General features: G+C 48.3%; 9 non-coding genes across 9 annotated transcripts; 4 read left to right on the top strand and 5 right to left on the bottom strand.

Annotated features, from left to right (window-relative positions):
• Positions 1 to 667: 667 nt before the first annotated feature.
• On the bottom strand, positions 668 to 739 carry Trnae-cuc (transfer RNA glutamic acid (anticodon CUC)). Its single transcript has one exon. It is a non-coding gene; the product is annotated as a tRNA-Glu (tRNA).
• Positions 740 to 6,724: 5,985 nt separating this feature from the next.
• Positions 6,725 to 6,806, top strand: Trnas-uga (transfer RNA serine (anticodon UGA)). The gene has a single exon. It is a non-coding gene; the product is annotated as a tRNA-Ser (tRNA).
• A 938-nt stretch (positions 6,807 to 7,744) lies between these two features.
• On the bottom strand, positions 7,745 to 7,816 carry Trnae-cuc (transfer RNA glutamic acid (anticodon CUC)). Its single transcript has one exon. It is a non-coding gene; the product is annotated as a tRNA-Glu (tRNA).
• Positions 7,817 to 13,803: 5,987 nt separating this feature from the next.
• Trnas-uga (transfer RNA serine (anticodon UGA)) lies at positions 13,804 to 13,885 on the top strand. Its single transcript has one exon. It is a non-coding gene; the product is annotated as a tRNA-Ser (tRNA).
• A 938-nt stretch (positions 13,886 to 14,823) lies between these two features.
• Positions 14,824 to 14,895, bottom strand: Trnae-cuc (transfer RNA glutamic acid (anticodon CUC)). Its single transcript has one exon. It is a non-coding gene; the product is annotated as a tRNA-Glu (tRNA).
• A 1,957-nt stretch (positions 14,896 to 16,852) lies between these two features.
• On the top strand, positions 16,853 to 16,934 carry Trnas-uga (transfer RNA serine (anticodon UGA)). Its single transcript has one exon. It is a non-coding gene; the product is annotated as a tRNA-Ser (tRNA).
• An 851-nt stretch (positions 16,935 to 17,785) lies between these two features.
• Trnae-cuc (transfer RNA glutamic acid (anticodon CUC)) lies at positions 17,786 to 17,857 on the bottom strand. Its single transcript has one exon. It is a non-coding gene; the product is annotated as a tRNA-Glu (tRNA).
• Positions 17,858 to 18,548: 691 nt separating this feature from the next.
• On the top strand, positions 18,549 to 18,630 carry Trnas-uga (transfer RNA serine (anticodon UGA)). The gene has a single exon. It is a non-coding gene; the product is annotated as a tRNA-Ser (tRNA).
• A 580-nt stretch (positions 18,631 to 19,210) lies between these two features.
• Trnae-cuc (transfer RNA glutamic acid (anticodon CUC)) lies at positions 19,211 to 19,282 on the bottom strand. The gene has a single exon. It is a non-coding gene; the product is annotated as a tRNA-Glu (tRNA).
• Positions 19,283 to 19,773: the final 491 nt, after the last annotated feature.

The following is a 19,773-nucleotide window of genomic DNA, read 5'->3' as shown; positions in this document are numbered from 1 at the left end:
TACAAATCTAGAAGCAACTCTTGAACCTTTGTACAACTTTGCTGCAAAAAGGCCAAAATCGTACATCGCATTGCATGAGCCAAGCTCAACTTCTGCGACTCGTGGGCCAGTTGCGACGGTTGCATGAGCTGCATGGTGGGTGCGATTCGGGATTCCCCAGTTTTGCGGCCGGTGCATCGTGCATCGCATCGCAAAATGCTTCTGTGAATCCCGCTCAAGTTTGATACAGCAAGCAGCAATTTGGAACAGAGTCTACCTTAGTGGCAAAGCAAAATACCAAATTAAAGCTGTGTGGACCCTGGCTAGCGCCAGACGTTACTTCAGTAACGTCTTCTGCATAGCTATGGGAATAAAACGTTTAGACTTTCCGGTTTTACAGTACTCTAATTTCAGAAATTTTTTGTGCTCAATTTTTTCGGTATGAGGGCAGAAGGCCAGGTTAGGCGAACAGAAAATTTAGGTACAGACAAGCAATTCCCTATTGGATTATGTGTGTTAGTGTTTGTTCGGTGTATTGAAATTTTAGGTATGAAACAGACGCACCGAAAGTACCGAAAATAAAAGTACACCGACAATTTGTGAAATTACAGTATTCCGGAAGCCACAGAAGCTCGCGTACATTCGATAGTCAAAACAAAAGTGCCATCGTGGAGAGAAAAAAGAAACGTTCCCACGCCGGGAATCGAACCCGGGCCGCGGCGGTGAGAGCGCCGAATCCTAACCACTAGACCATATGGGAGACACTATAACTAAACAAAGCACGTCGAGCATTGTCTCAATGACAGAGGCAGTTTTGATTGGTCCAGGGCAGGGAATCGGAAGGCCATAGAACCACCCAGACACCCATAGGAATCGCTGTGGCAAGTCAAATGTTGACCACACACTTACACGAATAGTGACTGTCGAATACACACATGTGCCTGCACGCATGCTTACATGTACACCTCGCACTCCACGCAGCAACTGAGGTGCCACGGCCAAAACCATCACCACGCTGCATGACCGACTCGCTGGTCTTTCACCCAATACCGTAAAGTACCGCCAGAGCGCCCCGTCTCGCGAGAGCGCCCTACCTCTATCAGGCGCGTGCACCGTATGAGTTTTTTGGTGTCTGGAAACCACCTTTTTTTGGGCAATCTTGCCAAACGAAAAGCGTACCTACTGGATTGGTTATCCTGCAAACGCGTCGATCGACGGGCAGTTTATAGTACAGTGACTATGTCCTTATTTCGAAGTGAGAAAGAGAGTTCCTTTGCATGCAGTTCAAAATACATTATTCTCTCTTTCTTCAGTGGAGAGTAGCCACGGAGAGATCGATCTCTAGCTCTAGCTACAGAGAGATCGATCTTTAGCTCTGGTCCGCTCCTGGATTGGCGATGACGTTGAAGAAATCCGTTTTGTCTCGAAATTTGAGTCAAGCACGCGCGATGCAAGGATATGATTGACGATATCTCCTTCCAAATTGTTGACTCAAATCAAGATCTCCACAACCTTTCGTTCTCGCTCATGTGCACAGGAGAGACGTTCGTCAAAAACGTTGTCGACTGGAAGACGTCAAAATGTGCGTCCATGATCCACTTGCGCTGCTTCAGAACGAAGGACTGCTCCGGCCACGACTGAAGGACGCTTTTCTTCCGCGAGTTTCCATCGAAGCAAGGTCCATATCTCCTTATTGATGTCGCGTCCCTGGCTCAGAGTGACCGGACCCCGAAATCACTACGAGCGGCGACTGAATATAGACGTGTGGCCTCACGACAAGCCCAACACAACCCAGGGGCCAACCAATATAGCTGGCTTGGTCCAAGTTCAACCCCACACGATCAACAGACAGAGACTGTTAGTTTTACGTTGTGAGTAGTATCAAATCCGAGCTCAAAGTAAACGAAGACAGAGAGCTGAGACCGAGTCTCGACTGCTAGACTAGACTAGACTAGACTAGACTAGAACTGAACTAAAACTGAAGTAAAAGAGAGAATGAGAGCTTCTTTTATAGGGTGCTTCAGAGATATATGGCGTGATCATTGCGAGGTAATTCCAGGAAATAGCAGAACAAGTCAAACCGGAATGTGCGCAGCCAGTCAGCAGAAATGCAGAATATACGTACGGTGATCATTGGAGAAGAAAGAGAAAGAAAGACATCGAGAGAAGAAAGACCAAATTGGGACGTGGGGAGCCCGCTCACCCAACGTCAGAGTACAATGTGAGTATATGAGGGTCACGTTGGGGAGCCCGCTCACCCAACGTGCCATAGTTCAGCGGCTTCTTATGGTAAGTTCTGCTGCATTCTTGGTCTTGCTTGCGTGATACTCTGACCTCTTGCGCGGTGACGGTTTTGGTTCTTGCACACGTCTCCTGTCTTGCACTTAGCTCTTGTTATACAATGTCATATTAATTATTAGTCTTGGCTCTTTGCACGAAGCACCGAGGCATCGTGGAAACCTGTAGAACGTCGTAGTGACGTGGTTTTGCACAAAGCCTGGAGTCACATTTCCAGGAAGTGAAGAACTTCCAGGAAACGTACAACGCGAGAACCTACCTGACCAGGTTCGGGCCTTGGATCACATGACGTGTCATGCCAAGAAGGCATGTCACCTACGTGGGAAAGCGCATGTCGCTCAACCTACATGCTAAGCACGTGGGACAAGACACTGGCCAAACCATGTTGTACTAAAAGGGCGTGACAGCTCAGCACAGAGCTGCTCACTATGTAGATCCTGCTATCACAGGACTATCAGGCAGCAGTTGTCTTATTCTGGGACGTGACATTTCCCCCGCCGTTGAAGAATCACGTCCCCGTGACTATCCTCGACCGATATGGTAGTCGGTGAGATACCGCGACGTTGCCAGTGTCATCCACCAGGCTCCGCGACGGATACAATAGGTAAGTCAACTGGAGATGCAGGATGCAAGTCCAATCCACCACAGGTTTTGGTGCGAACACCATGTCATCAGCCGAATACAGCAAGCATATCACTCGTATCGGGCTCATACGACTGAACAATATCACTGACTGCTCACGAGAAAATACAATTCCTCGCCAGGTGTCAGGCACATAAAGCATTCACTCAATCCGATGGTGCTACACAGTTGTGACACAAGATCGGTAAAGAGCTCGTAATAAAATCCATCCGGTAACGAGCAAATTGGGACCTCACTCGCAACAACTCATCATCCCCAGATGAGTTTCGCCTACCAGGCTCCTCGACACAGGGCGTCCCCTGGTCAGCCAACACTGTGCTCGAGGGATCCAGATCCAAATCATCCTCTCCCACCACAGCCTTTCCACTTCAGTTCTAGGACCTCGTCCTATATGAAGCGCAGACCATACTTCTTCGGCCCCAGGAATCCCATCCTGGCCTGTATGGTCACCACCGTCCCCTTCTCCGTAACGCGTTGCTCACTACGCAAGCTCATCACCACCAACCGAAATTGGCTACAACTGACCGATCCGGGCGCCTCATCCACAGAGACCAACTGACTCCTCTGAGCCGTACACAACCCGAACCGGTGCACAGTCCAGTCATGTGTTGAGGATGCAAAGGCACCCATCAACATCACACTTTCACAGGACACAGTTCCTTCTTCAGGAAACTGGTCAACTTTCACCAAGGACAAGGACCGCGGCGAGTAACGAGTATACACTCCAGCACATACTAGTAGGTCATGTACTGTTCGGCCATCCTCTCCACAAACTTTTTTTTCTTCACAAACAGAACGTCTGGAGACTGAAGATCGACAACAAGGTCAGAACTCCCATCCTCGCGACTGACATGATCGTCAAGAACATTCGCAGATAAAACTGCGTCCTCCAGCACCAAAGCTGGGCGTCACACAAAACTTCGTCTGGTGCATCGACACACAGAACGAGATTGCATTCGTCCACAACCAACGACGTGGTCTGCATCCTCCCATCGTTTCAGCAATGAAACAACCGGGTCTTCAAACAGCACTCGCGACTGAGAACAAACTGAGTTCGAATGTCAGTAAGGCCTCATCGTTGAAGAGACGACTTGTCAAGCTTCAAGAGCTTCAAGCGGTCTCAACAAACACCATGTCCGAACAGTGGCGTTTTCTTGTCGAAACTTGAAAACTACACTGCACTACTCCGTGATCCAGTCGTAGTGACTACTTTCACAACGCTCCGTAAAGAGGACCCAAGCCCTGTTTACGGCTCATGTGCGTACACATGGTACACGGGTTCACGAACCCTTCCATATCTGAAGCTGAACAACGCGCACTGCACTCGTACTTGAAAACTGCCTGAATGCAAACAACTCCTCGATCGATCGTGCAACTGGCAATAAATTTCGCACCTTGGTGTCCGCCATGTAGTCCGCAGCAAAGCAAGCTCGTCGTGCACTACGAACTCGCACTGCAGCGCTACAGGAACACGAGATACGGAACGAAAGCCAGTGCTGGATGCGAAAGAGAAACGCACTCGGAGTTTTCTTCGTACCAAGTTGGAGCGTCCAACACTGCTGTTGCTCTGCCACGTCTATCGCCAAGAACCTGCCATCAGAGACGAGGTTGTTCACGAAAGACTGCTGTGGACATCGCGTCGTTGCAGTTACGGAGTGAGGAGAACTTAGACCATCCTGGTCACAGCACCAAATGTCGCGTCCCCGGCTCGCAGTGACCGGACCCCGAAATCACTACGAGCGGCGACTGAATATAGACGTGTGGCCTCACGACAAGCCCAACACAACCCAGGGGCCAACCAATATAGCTGGCTTGGTCCAAGTTCAACCCCACACGATCAACAGACAGAGACTGTTAGTTTTACGTTGTGAGTAGTATCAAATCCGAGCTCAAAGTAAACGAAGACAGAGAGCTGAGACCGAGTCTCGACTGCTAGACTAGACTAGACTAGACTAGACTAGAACTGAACTAAAACTGAAGTAAAAGAGAGAATGAGAGCTTCTTTTATAGGGTGCTTCAGAGATATATGGCGTGATCATTGCGAGGTAATTCCAGGAAATAGCAGAACAAGTCAAACCGGAATGTGCGCAGCCAGTCAGCAGAAATGCAGAATATACGTACGGTGATCATTGGAGAAGAAAGAGAAAGAAAGACATCGAGAGAAGAAAGACCAAATTGGGACGTGGGGAGCCCGCTCACCCAACGTCAGAGTACAATGTGAGTATATGAGGGTCACGTTGGGGAGCCCGCTCACCCAACGTGCCATAGTTCAGCGGCTTCTTATGGTAAGTTCTGCTGCATTCTTGGTCTTGCTTGCGTGATACTCTGACCTCTTGCGCGGTGACGGTTTTGGTTCTTGCACACGTCTCCTGTCTTGCACTTAGCTCTTGTTATACAATGTCATATTAATTATTAGTCTTGGCTCTTTGCACGAAGCACCGAGGCATCGTGGAAACCTGTAGAACGTCGTAGTGACGTGGTTTTGCACAAAGCCTGGAGTCACATTTCCAGGAAGTGAAGAACTTCCAGGAAACGTACAACGCGAGAACCTACCTGACCAGGTTCGGGCCTTGGATCACATGACGTGTCATGCCAAGAAGGCATGTCACCTACGTGGGAAAGCGCATGTCGCTCAACCTACATGCTAAGCACGTGGGACAAGACACTGGCCAAACCATGTTGTACTAAAAGGGCGTGACAGCTCAGCACAGAGCTGCTCACTATGTAGATCCTGCTATCACAGGACTATCAGGCAGCAGTTGTCTTATTCTGGGACGTGACATTGAAATCATGTGGAACATTGCCAATACATACTGAAAACTTCGTCATACGGTAAGAACAGAAAGAAAGATACGTCGAATGTAAGCAGTGTTTTGATGAAACGAATATGCCTGGAGTGGACTAGTGAAGTACATGTAGTAGACTGTAGTGTAGCTTGGGCGGCTAGGCCTATCAAACTTTTACGTGTTCAATATGACAAACATCATGTATATGAGTACATTGACTTTTGCACCCTCTTTGCAAATAAGTGCTGGTATGTAAAAGGTTACCCGTTATCCTGCTACCGGTGATACAGTCATGTATATGTACCAACATTTCAATGCAACATCGTCTCCTCCCTCCATTTCTCATTACCGTCTTATTTCTGTCCTTTCTACCCCTGGACCTGGTTCCCTCTCAGACGTGTTTGTGCCGGCATGATGGCAGTCGGAGGAGCCCCACATCTCATCAGCACCAGTTTTTATTGCCATATTGGTGCCCTGCAATCCAATCAATCCATTCCCCCCCCCCCTCCTCCCTAGCCCTCACCGTTATCTCCGACAGGATGTTCGGGGGATGCGCATGTGCAAAAATACATACTGAAGTAATTAATAAATTATACAGTGGGTCTCCAGAAATTTTTACCAACTCTAGAAACCCCCCTTTCAAGACTCGGTGCACGCCACTGTCTATTTTACAGCCAGGGAAAGAAAAAATCGTATGGCAGAGTTCCACGAAGTTTGTACGGTGTGAGAACCATAGTGTACTAAGGTCACACTAAGCAGGTTTCTGTGTGGAGCTCGTGTCCGTTCGAAGGCACGGATTGTCTGCAGAACGTGCAATATGTGTACAAAGTTCGTGTGCCGTATGACCTACAGACAGGAGACCACCTCCACAATACGACCGCGAAAGGACGAGATGGTGGGGCGCTCTGGTGGTACTTTACGGTACATGTATTAAGTGGAAGTATGCTTATAGGGTGTGGATACTTCACCCTGTATACTGACTGTACTGATTGCTACAGGGCATGACTGAAACCATGGCAGCTGTGATGGCCGAGTGGTTAAGGCGTTAGACTTGAAATCTAATGGGGTCTCCCCGCGCAGGTTCGAACCCTGCTCGCAGCGATTCATTTTTTTCTCGATTTTTCATTCCAGGGCCGGATGAACATTCGAAATTGAACGGTGGTAAAGCGGGATTTACAGAAGCTTTCTTTTCTCGATGCAATGCGTGATGCGACATGATCTCTTGCCCGGTGGCGCCGACGTGCGATGCAAACCCACGAAGTACGATTCACAGAAGACCTCAGCGATGCGACGTCGCTTTGCTGATTTGGCGCAAAGCTGAATGCAGGTGAGTACGTCACCATGGTATTCGCTTGGCTGGGTAAAACGATTTTACAAATCTAGAAGCAACTCTTGAACCTTTGTACAACTTTGCTGCAAAAAGGCCAAAATCGTACATCGCATTGCATGAGCCAAGCTCAACTTCTGCGACTCGTGGGCCAGTTGCGACGGTTGCATGAGCTGCATGGTGGGTGCGATTCGGGATTCCCCAGTTTTGCGGCCGGTGCATCGTGCATCGCATCGCAAAATGCTTCTGTGAATCCCGCTCAAGTTTGATACAGCAAGCAGCAATTTGGAACAGAGTCTACCTTAGTGGCAAAGCAAAATACCAAATTAAAGCTGTGTGGACCCTGGCTAGCGCCAGACGTTACTTCAGTAACGTCTTCTGCATAGCTATGGGAATAAAACGTTTAGACTTTCCGGTTTTACAGTACTCTAATTTCAGAAATTTTTTGTGCTCAATTTTTTCGGTATGAGGGCAGAAGGCCAGGTTAGGCGAACAGAAAATTTAGGTACAGACAAGCAATTCCCTATTGGATTATGTGTGTTAGTGTTTGTTCGGTGTATTGAAATTTTAGGTATGAAACAGACGCACCGAAAGTACCGAAAATAAAAGTACACCGACAATTTGTGAAATTACAGTATTCCGGAAGCCACAGAAGCTCGCGTACATTCGATAGTCAAAACAAAAGTGCCATCGTGGAGAGAAAAAAGAAACGTTCCCACGCCGGGAATCGAACCCGGGCCGCGGCGGTGAGAGCGCCGAATCCTAACCACTAGACCATATGGGAGACACTATAACTAAACAAAGCACGTCGAGCATTGTCTCAATGACAGAGGCAGTTTTGATTGGTCCAGGGCAGGGAATCGGAAGGCCATAGAACCACCCAGACACCCATAGGAATCGCTGTGGCAAGTCAAATGTTGACCACACACTTACACGAATAGTGACTGTCGAATACACACATGTGCCTGCACGCATGCTTACATGTACACCTCGCACTCCACGCAGCAACTGAGGTGCCACGGCCAAAACCATCACCACGCTGCATGACCGACTCGCTGGTCTTTCACCCAATACCGTAAAGTACCGCCAGAGCGCCCCGTCTCGCGAGAGCGCCCTACCTCTATCAGGCGCGTGCACCGTATGAGTTTTTTGGTGTCTGGAAACCACCTTTTTTTGGGCAATCTTGCCAAACGAAAAGCGTACCTACTGGATTGGTTATCCTGCAAACGCGTCGATCGACGGGCAGTTTATAGTACAGTGACTATGTCCTTATTTCGAAGTGAGAAAGAGAGTTCCTTTGCATGCAGTTCAAAATACATTATTCTCTCTTTCTTCAGTGGAGAGTAGCCACGGAGAGATCGATCTCTAGCTCTAGCTACAGAGAGATCGATCTTTAGCTCTGGTCCGCTCCTGGATTGGCGATGACGTTGAAGAAATCCGTTTTGTCTCGAAATTTGAGTCAAGCACGCGCGATGCAAGGATATGATTGACGATATCTCCTTCCAAATTGTTGACTCAAATCAAGATCTCCACAACCTTTCGTTCTCGCTCATGTGCACAGGAGAGACGTTCGTCAAAAACGTTGTCGACTGGAAGACGTCAAAATGTGCGTCCATGATCCACTTGCGCTGCTTCAGAACGAAGGACTGCTCCGGCCACGACTGAAGGACGCTTTTCTTCCGCGAGTTTCCATCGAAGCAAGGTCCATATCTCCTTATTGATGTCGCGTCCCTGGCTCAGAGTGACCGGACCCCGAAATCACTACGAGCGGCGACTGAATATAGACGTGTGGCCTCACGACAAGCCCAACACAACCCAGGGGCCAACCAATATAGCTGGCTTGGTCCAAGTTCAACCCCACACGATCAACAGACAGAGACTGTTAGTTTTACGTTGTGAGTAGTATCAAATCCGAGCTCAAAGTAAACGAAGACAGAGAGCTGAGACCGAGTCTCGACTGCTAGACTAGACTAGACTAGACTAGACTAGAACTGAACTAAAACTGAAGTAAAAGAGAGAATGAGAGCTTCTTTTATAGGGTGCTTCAGAGATATATGGCGTGATCATTGCGAGGTAATTCCAGGAAATAGCAGAACAAGTCAAACCGGAATGTGCGCAGCCAGTCAGCAGAAATGCAGAATATACGTACGGTGATCATTGGAGAAGAAAGAGAAAGAAAGACATCGAGAGAAGAAAGACCAAATTGGGACGTGGGGAGCCCGCTCACCCAACGTCAGAGTACAATGTGAGTATATGAGGGTCACGTTGGGGAGCCCGCTCACCCAACGTGCCATAGTTCAGCGGCTTCTTATGGTAAGTTCTGCTGCATTCTTGGTCTTGCTTGCGTGATACTCTGACCTCTTGCGCGGTGACGGTTTTGGTTCTTGCACACGTCTCCTGTCTTGCACTTAGCTCTTGTTATACAATGTCATATTAATTATTAGTCTTGGCTCTTTGCACGAAGCACCGAGGCATCGTGGAAACCTGTAGAACGTCGTAGTGACGTGGTTTTGCACAAAGCCTGGAGTCACATTTCCAGGAAGTGAAGAACTTCCAGGAAACGTACAACGCGAGAACCTACCTGACCAGGTTCGGGCCTTGGATCACATGACGTGTCATGCCAAGAAGGCATGTCACCTACGTGGGAAAGCGCATGTCGCTCAACCTACATGCTAAGCACGTGGGACAAGACACTGGCCAAACCATGTTGTACTAAAAGGGCGTGACAGCTCAGCACAGAGCTGCTCACTATGTAGATCCTGCTATCACAGGACTATCAGGCAGCAGTTGTCTTATTCTGGGACGTGACATTTCCCCCGCCGTTGAAGAATCACGTCCCCGTGACTATCCTCGACCGATATGGTAGTCGGTGAGATACCGCGACGTTGCCAGTGTCATCCACCAGGCTCCGCGACGGATACAATAGGTAAGTCAACTGGAGATGCAGGATGCAAGTCCAATCCACCACAGGTTTTGGTGCGAACACCATGTCATCAGCCGAATACAGCAAGCATATCACTCGTATCGGGCTCATACGACTGAACAATATCACTGACTGCTCACGAGAAAATACAATTCCTCGCCAGGTGTCAGGCACATAAAGCATTCACTCAATCCGATGGTGCTACACAGTTGTGACACAAGATCGGTAAAGAGCTCGTAATAAAATCCATCCGGTAACGAGCAAATTGGGACCTCACTCGCAACAACTCATCATCCCCAGATGAGTTTCGCCTACCAGGCTCCTCGACACAGGGCGTCCCCTGGTCAGCCAACACTGTGCTCGAGGGATCCAGATCCAAATCATCCTCTCCCACCACAGCCTTTCCACTTCAGTTCTAGGACCTCGTCCTATATGAAGCGCAGACCATACTTCTTCGGCCCCAGGAATCCCATCCTGGCCTGTATGGTCACCACCGTCCCCTTCTCCGTAACGCGTTGCTCACTACGCAAGCTCATCACCACCAACCGAAATTGGCTACAACTGACCGATCCGGGCGCCTCATCCACAGAGACCAACTGACTCCTCTGAGCCGTACACAACCCGAACCGGTGCACAGTCCAGTCATGTGTTGAGGATGCAAAGGCACCCATCAACATCACACTTTCACAGGACACAGTTCCTTCTTCAGGAAACTGGTCAACTTTCACCAAGGACAAGGACCGCGGCGAGTAACGAGTATACACTCCAGCACATACTAGTAGGTCATGTACTGTTCGGCCATCCTCTCCACAAACTTTTTTTTCTTCACAAACAGAACGTCTGGAGACTGAAGATCGACAACAAGGTCAGAACTCCCATCCTCGCGACTGACATGATCGTCAAGAACATTCGCAGATAAAACTGCGTCCTCCAGCACCAAAGCTGGGCGTCACACAAAACTTCGTCTGGTGCATCGACACACAGAACGAGATTGCATTCGTCCACAACCAACGACGTGGTCTGCATCCTCCCATCGTTTCAGCAATGAAACAACCGGGTCTTCAAACAGCACTCGCGACTGAGAACAAACTGAGTTCGAATGTCAGTAAGGCCTCATCGTTGAAGAGACGACTTGTCAAGCTTCAAGAGCTTCAAGCGGTCTCAACAAACACCATGTCCGAACAGTGGCGTTTTCTTGTCGAAACTTGAAAACTACACTGCACTACTCCGTGATCCAGTCGTAGTGACTACTTTCACAACGCTCCGTAAAGAGGACCCAAGCCCTGTTTACGGCTCATGTGCGTACACATGGTACACGGGTTCACGAACCCTTCCATATCTGAAGCTGAACAACGCGCACTGCACTCGTACTTGAAAACTGCCTGAATGCAAACAACTCCTCGATCGATCGTGCAACTGGCAATAAATTTCGCACCTTGGTGTCCGCCATGTAGTCCGCAGCAAAGCAAGCTCGTCGTGCACTACGAACTCGCACTGCAGCGCTACAGGAACACGAGATACGGAACGAAAGCCAGTGCTGGATGCGAAAGAGAAACGCACTCGGAGTTTTCTTCGTACCAAGTTGGAGCGTCCAACACTGCTGTTGCTCTGCCACGTCTATCGCCAAGAACCTGCCATCAGAGACGAGGTTGTTCACGAAAGACTGCTGTGGACATCGCGTCGTTGCAGTTACGGAGTGAGGAGAACTTAGACCATCCTGGTCACAGCACCAAATGTCGCGTCCCCGGCTCGCAGTGACCGGACCCCGAAATCACTACGAGCGGCGACTGAATATAGACGTGTGGCCTCACGACAAGCCCAACACAACCCAGGGGCCAACCAATATAGCTGGCTTGGTCCAAGTTCAACCCCACACGATCAACAGACAGAGACTGTTAGTTTTACGTTGTGAGTAGTATCAAATCCGAGCTCAAAGTAAACGAAGACAGAGAGCTGAGACCGAGTCTCGACTGCTAGACTAGACTAGACTAGACTAGACTAGAACTGAACTAAAACTGAAGTAAAAGAGAGAATGAGAGCTTCTTTTATAGGGTGCTTCAGAGATATATGGCGTGATCATTGCGAGGTAATTCCAGGAAATAGCAGAACAAGTCAAACCGGAATGTGCGCAGCCAGTCAGCAGAAATGCAGAATATACGTACGGTGATCATTGGAGAAGAAAGAGAAAGAAAGACATCGAGAGAAGAAAGACCAAATTGGGACGTGGGGAGCCCGCTCACCCAACGTCAGAGTACAATGTGAGTATATGAGGGTCACGTTGGGGAGCCCGCTCACCCAACGTGCCATAGTTCAGCGGCTTCTTATGGTAAGTTCTGCTGCATTCTTGGTCTTGCTTGCGTGATACTCTGACCTCTTGCGCGGTGACGGTTTTGGTTCTTGCACACGTCTCCTGTCTTGCACTTAGCTCTTGTTATACAATGTCATATTAATTATTAGTCTTGGCTCTTTGCACGAAGCACCGAGGCATCGTGGAAACCTGTAGAACGTCGTAGTGACGTGGTTTTGCACAAAGCCTGGAGTCACATTTCCAGGAAGTGAAGAACTTCCAGGAAACGTACAACGCGAGAACCTACCTGACCAGGTTCGGGCCTTGGATCACATGACGTGTCATGCCAAGAAGGCATGTCACCTACGTGGGAAAGCGCATGTCGCTCAACCTACATGCTAAGCACGTGGGACAAGACACTGGCCAAACCATGTTGTACTAAAAGGGCGTGACAGCTCAGCACAGAGCTGCTCACTATGTAGATCCTGCTATCACAGGACTATCAGGCAGCAGTTGTCTTATTCTGGGACGTGACATTGAAATCATGTGGAACATTGCCAATACATACTGAAAACTTCGTCATACGGTAAGAACAGAAAGAAAGATACGTCGAATGTAAGCAGTGTTTTGATGAAACGAATATGCCTGGAGTGGACTAGTGAAGTACATGTAGTAGACTGTAGTGTAGCTTGGGCGGCTAGGCCTATCAAACTTTTACGTGTTCAATATGACAAACATCATGTATATGAGTACATTGACTTTTGCACCCTCTTTGCAAATAAGTGCTGGTATGTAAAAGGTTACCCGTTATCCTGCTACCGGTGATACAGTCATGTATATGTACCAACATTTCAATGCAACATCGTCTCCTCCCTCCATTTCTCATTACCGTCTTATTTCTGTCCTTTCTACCCCTGGACCTGGTTCCCTCTCAGACGTGTTTGTGCCGGCATGATGGCAGTCGGAGGAGCCCCACATCTCATCAGCACCAGTTTTTATTGCCATATTGGTGCCCTGCAATCCAATCAATCCATTCCCCCCCCCCCCCTCCTCCCTAGCCCTCACCGTTATCTCCGACAGGATGTTCGGGGGATGCGCATGTGCAAAAATACATACTGAAGTAATTAATAAATTATACAGTGGGTCTCCAGAAATTTTTACCAACTCTAGAAACCCCCCTTTCAAGACTCGGTGCACGCCACTGTCTATTTTACAGCCAGGGAAAGAAAAAATCGTATGGCAGAGTTCCACGAAGTTTGTACGGTGTGAGAACCATAGTGTACTAAGGTCACACTAAGCAGGTTTCTGTGTGGAGCTCGTGTCCGTTCGAAGGCACGGATTGTCTGCAGAACGTGCAATATGTGTACAAAGTTCGTGTGCCGTATGACCTACAGACAGGAGACCACCTCCACAATACGACCGCGAAAGGACGAGATGGTGGGGCGCTCTGGTGGTACTTTACGGTACATGTATTAAGTGGAAGTATGCTTATAGGGTGTGGATACTTCACCCTGTATACTGACTGTACTGATTGCTACAGGGCATGACTGAAACCATGGCAGCTGTGATGGCCGAGTGGTTAAGGCGTTAGACTTGAAATCTAATGGGGTCTCCCCGCGCAGGTTCGAACCCTGCTCGCAGCGATTCATTTTTTTCTCGATTTTTCATTCCAGGGCCGGATGAACATTCGAAATTGAACGGTGGTAAAGCGGGATTTACAGAAGCTTTCTTTTCTCGATGCAATGCGTGATGCGACATGATCTCTTGCCCGGTGGCGCCGACGTGCGATGCAAACCCACGAAGTACGATTCACAGAAGACCTCAGCGATGCGACGTCGCTTTGCTGATTTGGCGCAAAGCTGAATGCAGGTGAGTACGTCACCATGGTATTCGCTTGGCTGGGTAAAACGATTTTACAAATCTAGAAGCAACTCTTGAACCTTTGTACAACTTTGCTGCAAAAAGGCCAAAATCGTACATCGCATTGCATGAGCCAAGCTCAACTTCTGCGACTCGTGGGCCAGTTGCGACGGTTGCATGAGCTGCATGGTGGGTGCGATTCGGGATTCCCCAGTTTTGCGGCCGGTGCATCGTGCATCGCATCGCAAAATGCTTCTGTGAATCCCGCTCAAGTTTGATACAGCAAGCAGCAATTTGGAACAGAGTCTACCTTAGTGGCAAAGCAAAATACCAAATTAAAGCTGTGTGGACCCTGGCTAGCGCCAGACGTTACTTCAGTAACGTCTTCTGCATAGCTATGGGAATAAAACGTTTAGACTTTCCGGTTTTACAGTACTCTAATTTCAGAAATTTTTTGTGCTCAATTTTTTCGGTATGAGGGCAGAAGGCCAGGTTAGGCGAACAGAAAATTTAGGTACAGACAAGCAATTCCCTATTGGATTATGTGTGTTAGTGTTTGTTCGGTGTATTGAAATTTTAGGTATGAAACAGACGCACCGAAAGTACCGAAAATAAAAGTACACCGACAATTTGTGAAATTACAGTATTCCGGAAGCCACAGAAGCTCGCGTACATTCGATAGTCAAAACAAAAGTGCCATCGTGGAGAGAAAAAAGAAACGTTCCCACGCCGGGAATCGAACCCGGGCCGCGGCGGTGAGAGCGCCGAATCCTAACCACTAGACCATATGGGAGACACTATAACTAAACAAAGCACGTCGAGCATTGTCTCAATGACAGAGGCAGTTTTGATTGGTCCAGGGCAGGGAATCGGAAGGCCATAGAACCACCCAGACACCCATAGGAATCGCTGTGGCAAGTCAAATGTTGACCACACACTTACACGAATAGTGACTGTCGAATACACACATGTGCCTGCACGCATGCTTACATGTACACCTCGCACTCCACGCAGCAACTGAGGTGCCACGGCCAAAACCATCACCACGCTGCATGACCGACTCGCTGGTCTTTCACCCAATACCGTAAAGTACCGCCAGAGCGCCCCGTCTCGCGAGAGCGCCCTACCTCTATCAGGCGCGTGCACCGTATGAGTTTTTTGGTGTCTGGAAACCACCTTTTTTTGGGCAATCTTGCCAAACGAAAAGCGTACCTACTGGATTGGTTATCCTGCAAACGCGTCGATCGACGGGCAGTTTATAGTACAGTGACTATGTCCTTATTTCGAAGTGAGAAAGAGAGTTCCTTTGCATGCAGTTCAAAATACATTATTCTCTCTTTCTTCAGTGGAGAGTAGCCACGGAGAGATCGATCTCTAGCTCTAGCTACAGAGAGATCGATCTTTAGCTCTGGTCCGCTCCTGGATTGGCGATGACGTTGAAGAAATCCGTTTTGTCTCGAAATTTGAGTCAAGCACGCGCGATGCAAGGATATGATTGACGATATCTCCTTCCAAATTGTTGACTCAAATCAAGATCTCCACAACCTTTCGTTCTCGCTCATGTGCACAGGAGAGACGTTCGTCAAAAACGTTGTCGACTGGAAGACGTCAAAATGTGCGTCCATGATCCACTTGCGCTGCTTCAGAACGAAGGACTGCTCCGGCCACGACTGAAGGACGCTTTTCTTCCGCGAGTTTCCATCGAAGCAAGGTCCATATCTCCTTATTGAAATCATGTGGAACATTGCCAATACATACTGAAAACTTCGTCATACGGTAAGAACAGAAAGAAAGATACGTCGAATGTAAGCAGTGTTTTGATGAAACGAATATGCCTGGAGTGGACTAGTGAAGTACATGTAGTAGACTGTAGTGTAGCTTGGGCGGCTAGGCCTATCAAACTTTTACGTGTTCAATATGACAAACATCATGTATATGAGTACATTGACTTTTGCACCCTCTTTGCAAATAAGTGCTGGTATGTAAAAGGTTACCCGTTATCCTGCTACCGGTGATACAGTCATGTATATGTACCAACATTTCAATGCAACATCGTCTCCTCCCTCCATTTCTCATTACCGTCTTATTTCTGTCCTTTCTACCCCTGGACCTGGTTCCCTCTCAGACGTGTTTGTGCCGGCATGATGGCAGTCGGAGGAGCCCCACATCTCATCAGCACCAGTTTTTATTGCCATATTGGTGCCCTGCAATCCAATCAATCCATTCCCCCCCCCCCCTCCTCCCTAGCCCTCACCGTTATCTCCGACAGGATGTTCGGGGGATGCGCATGTGCAAAAATACATACTGAAGTAATTAATAAATTATACAGTGGGTCTCCAGAAATTTTTACCAACTCTAGAAACCCCCCTTTCAAGACTCGGTGCACGCCACTGTCTATTTTACAGCCAGGGAAAGAAAAAATCGTATGGCAGAGTTCCACGAAGTTTGTACGGTGTGAGAACCATAGTGTACTAAGGTCACACTAAGCAGGTTTCTGTGTGGAGCTCGTGTCCGTTCGAAGGCACGGATTGTCTGCAGAACGTGCAATATGTGTACAAAGTTCGTGTGCCGTATGACCTACAGACAGGAGACCACCTCCACAATACGACCGCGAAAGGACGAGATGGTGGGGCGCTCTGGTGGTACTTTACGGTACATGTATTAAGTGGAAGTATGCTTATAGGGTGTGGATACTTCACCCTGTATACTGACTGTACTGATTGCTACAGGGCATGACTGAAACCATGGCAGCTGTGATGGCCGAGTGGTTAAGGCGTTAGACTTGAAATCTAATGGGGTCTCCCCGCGCAGGTTTGAACCCTGCTCGCAGCGTTTCATTTTTTCTCGATTTTCATTCCAGGCCGGATGGACATTTGAAATTGAATTGTGTAAAATAGGGATTCACAGAGCTTTTTTTTTACGATGCAATACGCGATGCGACGTGATCTGCGACGGCGGCGTGCGATGCAAACCGACGAAGTACCATTCACAGAAGAGGTCAGCGATGCAACATCGCTTTGCTGATTTGGCGCGGAGTTCAATGCAGGTGAGTACGTCACCATGGTATTCGCTTGGTTGGGTAAAACGGTTAAAAATCTAGAAGCAACTCTTGAACCTTTGTACAACTTTGCTGCAAAAAGGCCAAAATCGTACATAGCATTGCATGAGCCAAGCTCAACTTCTGCGATAGGCCAGTTGCGACGGTTGCGTGAACTGCATGGTGGGTGCGAATCAGGATTCCCCGATTTCGCAGCCGTCGTCACATCGCGCATCGCATCACAAAAATGCTTCTGTGAATCCCGCTCAAGTTTGATACAGCAAGCAGCAATTTGGAACAGAGTCTACCTTAGTGGCAAAGCAAAATGACCACACATATTGGTGCAGATGCAGCTATGAGTACGATCTAATAAATATATACATTGCCACGGTCACTTTCTATTGGGGTCGACGATGTTTGTACAACGGAAGAACATGCATTGATGTATGCGCATCTTTACAGACATCTCAAACCGGGTTCACGATAACGTTTCTTCAACTAACGAAAAAAATTGGTCGTTAAAACGATAGACTTTGTGACTCATTAGACTTTCCGGTTTTACAGTATTCTGGAAGCCACAGAAGTCCGCGTACATTCGATAGTCGAAACAAAAGTGCCATCGTGGAGTGGAGAGAAAAAAGAAACGTTCCCACACCGGGAATCGAACCCGGGCCGCGGCGGTGAGAGCGCCGAATCCTAACCACTAGACCATATGGGAGACACAATATCTGAACAAAGCACATCAAGCATTGTCTTAATGGCAGAGGCAGTGTCGATTGGTCCAGGCCAGGGAATCGGAAGGCCATTGAACCACCCAGACACCCATAGGAATCGGCAAGTCAAATGTTGACCACACACGTATACGAATAGTGACTGTCGAATACACACATGTGCCTGCACGCATGCTTACATGTACACCTCATACTCCACGCAGCAACTGAGGTGCCACGGCCAAAACCATCACCACGCTGCATGACTGACTAGCTGATCTTTCAACTAACTTAATACCGTAAAGTACCGCCATAGCGCCCCGTCTCGCGAGAGCACCCTACCTCTATTTTACAACCAGGGAAAGGAAAATCGTATGGCAGAGTTCCACGAAGTTTGTACGGTGTGAGAACCATAGTGTACGAAGGTCACACTAAGCAGGTTTCTGTGTGGAGCTCGTGTCCGTTCGAAGGTACGGATTATCTGCAGAACGTGCAATATGTGTACAAAGTTCGTGTGTCGAATGACCTACAGACAGGAGACCACCTCCACAATACGACCGCGAAAGGACGAGATGGTGGGGCGCTCTGGTGGTACTTTACGGTACATGTATTAAGTGGAAGTATGCTTATAGAGTTTGGATACTACACCCTGTATACTGACTGTACTGATTGCTACAGGGCATGACTGAAACCATGGCAGCTGTGATGGCCGAGTGGTTAAGGCGTTAGACTTGAAATCTAATGGGGTCTCCCCGCGCAGGTTCGAACCCTGCTCGCAGCGTTTCATTTTTTCTCGATTTTCATTCGAGGCCGGATGGACATTTGAAATTGAACTTTGTAAAAGAGGGATTCACAGAGCTTTTTTTTTACGATGCAATACGCGATGCGACGTGATCTGCGACGGCGGCGTGCGATGCAAACCTACGAAGGACCATTCATAGAAGGTCAGCGATGCAACATCGGTTTGCTGATTTGGCGCGAAGCTCAATGCAGGTGAGTACGTCGCCATGGTATTCGCTTGGCTGGGTAAAACGGTTACAAATCTAGAAGCAACTCTTCAACCTTTGGTTTTGCGGCCGTCACATCGCGCATCGCAAACATGCTTCTGTGAATCCCGCTCAAGTGTGATACAGCAAGCAGCAATTTGGAACAGAATCTGCCTTGGTGGCAAAGAAAAATGACCACACATTCTGGTGCAGATGCAGCTATGAGTACGATCTAAGCAAAGTATACATTGCCACGGTCCCTTTCTGCTGGAATTGCAATCTCGTTTACTATACGTATTCCGGAAACCTCAGAAATTACCCGCGTACATTCGATAGTCAAAACAAAAGTACTATCGTGGAGGGAAAAAAGAAACGTTCCCACACCGGGAATCGAACCCGGGCCGCGGCGGTGAGAGCGCCGAATCCAAACCACTAGACCATATGGGACACACGGTTTCTGAACAAAGCACATCGAGCATTGTCTCAGTGGCAGAGGCAGTTTTGATTGGTCCAGGCCAGTGAGTCATAAAATACGAATTTGACGACTCCCTGCGCCGGCCATATCATTGTCTTTCATACTTTGTGCATGATATGGGGGCAGGGACACATGATGTCCTCGGCAGTGAACCTGAGTTGGTAGTTGGTCAGGCCATGCCCTATAAACGTACTGAAGATGTGTATGCTCGTACACAAAGGCACACAATGAAAACCTTGGCAAATTAATTCCGTTGTGACTCAGAGTTTCATGGCTGAACCAATCATCAGTTGTCTGATGATTGGTTCAGCCATGAAACTCTGAGTCACAACGGAATTAATTTGCCAAGGTTTTCATTGTGTGCCTTTGTGTATGCCGCTCTGCCTGAATCAGACATTGAGCACTCTTGCAGAACCAAAGCATATAGGCTCTATGCTCGTACAGTAACACCAGCCAAGGTAAT

This window comes from Sycon ciliatum, chromosome 13 (assembly GCF_964019385.1).
Source record: "Sycon ciliatum chromosome 13, ocSycCili1.1, whole genome shotgun sequence".
In the NCBI taxonomy this organism is placed as follows: Eukaryota; Metazoa; Porifera; class Calcarea; order Leucosolenida; family Sycettidae; genus Sycon; species Sycon ciliatum.
This window is presented reverse-complemented; position numbering and strand designations above follow the sequence as displayed.